The sequence below is a fragment of the Primulina huaijiensis genome, chromosome 7 (genome assembly GCF_012295235.1).
Source record: "Primulina huaijiensis isolate GDHJ02 chromosome 7, ASM1229523v2, whole genome shotgun sequence".
NCBI lineage: Eukaryota > Viridiplantae > Streptophyta > Magnoliopsida > Lamiales > Gesneriaceae > Primulina > Primulina huaijiensis.
The window spans coordinates 15,033,815-15,035,906 of record NC_133312.1 but is presented as its reverse complement, the minus strand read 5'-3'; the positions used below and the strand labels follow the sequence as shown (position 1 = coordinate 15,035,906).

The 2,092-nt window shown below is 35.1% G+C and overlaps 1 non-coding gene across 1 annotated transcript; it reads left to right on the top strand.

Annotated features, from left to right (window-relative positions):
• Nucleotides 1–454: 454 nt before the first annotated feature.
• LOC140981892 (small nucleolar RNA R71) lies at nt 455–565 on the top strand. The gene has a single exon (XR_012176167.1). It is a non-coding gene; the product is annotated as a small nucleolar RNA R71 (small nucleolar RNA).
• The last annotated feature ends 1,527 nt before the right edge of the window (nt 566–2,092 follow it).

Sequence of the window (2,092 nt, the reverse complement as noted above, 5' to 3'; positions counted from 1 at the left end):
GATCTAGTATTGGTTTTTTATAATTGTTAACATAATTTGCTTGTTCATGGAGACATTCTTTAAATGAAGGTAATGTTGGACAATCTTTTGTAGCATGATCATGTGTATCACATATATGACAAACAATTTCTTGAATACTTTTTAATTGACCACTCTTTTCATTTCTAATGACTCAATTTTTCTTGCTAAAGATGCAAGTTTAGCTTGAATATCTATATCATCTTTAAGATTATAGATACCACCCCCATTTGTTGAATTATTGATTTTAGTTGTTGGTGGTTCTATTGTGCCTATATTATCCCAATTTTGAATATTTTTTGTTAATGAATCCAAATACTCCATAGCTTCATTTGGGTTTTTATCTTCAAAAGTACCATTACACATGAATTCTATCATTTGCCTATCTTTAGGTATTAGACCTTTATAAAAGTGAGAAACTATTCTCCATGTTTCAAAACCATGATGTGGGCATGTATTAAGTAATTCTTTATATCTATCCCAGCATTGATAAAATGTTTCTCCTTGTTTTTGAGAAAAAGTAGTAATTTGTCTTTTAAAAGAGTTTGTTCTATGGGAAGGAAAAAACTTTTTGAGAAATTGTTGTTGCATTTCTTCCCAAGATCTTATTGAACTTGATCTCAAATTTTGTAGCCATGTTTTAGCTTTATCTTTTAAAGAAAAAAGGAAAAGCTTTAATCGAACTATATCCATGCTACAATTTTGATCATTATAAGTGTTACAAACTTCCTCAAATTCTCTTAGATGTAAATATGGATTTTCAGAATCTAAGCCATGAAAATTTGGTAAAAGTTGAATAATTTGAGGTTTAAAGTTGAAATTAGATGCATCAGGAGAAAAAGCCGAACAAGATAGGGCACTAGTTCTAATAGGGTTCATATGGTGCCTAAGTGTTCTTAATTGATCAGGTTCTTGATTATTATTATTATTATTATTATTATTATTATCATTATCTTGATTGTGAGAACCTGATTTTTCAAAGCAAAGCACCTCAAAAAGCTCGGCAAGTAGCTCAAAAAGAAGCCGAGGCAATGCAAAACCTTGAGAATTGAGGATACGTCACTCGGAAGAGGAAACCCATAGCTCACAAGCTAAAATCCTCAGCTCAAGGAAGCTCCAAGATTCTTGGAAAAGAAACCCTCAGCTCATAAGCTAAAATCCTCAGCTCAAGTAAGCTCATTGATTGTCGGGGAGGAAACCCCTAGCTCATGGGCTTAAACCCCTAGCTCAAGGAATCAATCTTTTAGCTCAATGAAGCTCAACCATGCTTGTCCTAAAATGACCAAAACGGGAGCTAAGGGAAGAGCTAAGAGGCTTGAACCAATTTATTGTGCAAGAATGGACTCTTTAGTAAACCAAGGTGACCTTTGATGCTTAGAATAGCCTTGACTACATTTATTTCTTTTCTTGGGGCTCAAGTGTTCGGCCAAGGCTAGATGGAAGGCCATTTTTTTTCTATAAATATGGCATGCATATGATAAAGAACTCACACCAAAAAGCTACAAGAAAAATCGGTTCCCTCCCACTCCACAAACCACCTCTCGGCCGCCGTTAGCAAGAAGGATGGAGGAAGTCATGTCTCGGAGAGTTCGTGCTAGGAATTATCATCAACATTGTGGGAAGATTTCGGTCATCACTTGGCCGAAATTTAGCAAGCTTCGTTCTCCCAAGTTCTGCACATTTTGGAACTGTAACTTCGAGAGTACGGTAAGTGGGCTTTTGTTACATATTTTGTTGTATTTTTAAACTTGGTATACATAATATGACATACAAGCATGTGTGTCCTTATTTTCGAAATTTTCTATTTTTTTCATTTAAAAATCCGATCGATTATATGTTCTCTTCTATGTTTCGAATTCCTTTGATTCCGCTGTGTCCATATGAAAACTCTGAAATCTGAAAATCTGAAAAGTTCTGTCTGTTACTTCTGAATTATGTTTACACTGTTACAATTCGAATTTGAAATAGGACGAGAATTGTGATTCTGTCTGGCCCCCAATGGTGGGTATAAAACTATTTCTGTTTGGCCCCCAATGGTGGGTATAAAACCATTTCTGTCTGGCCCCACCGGTGG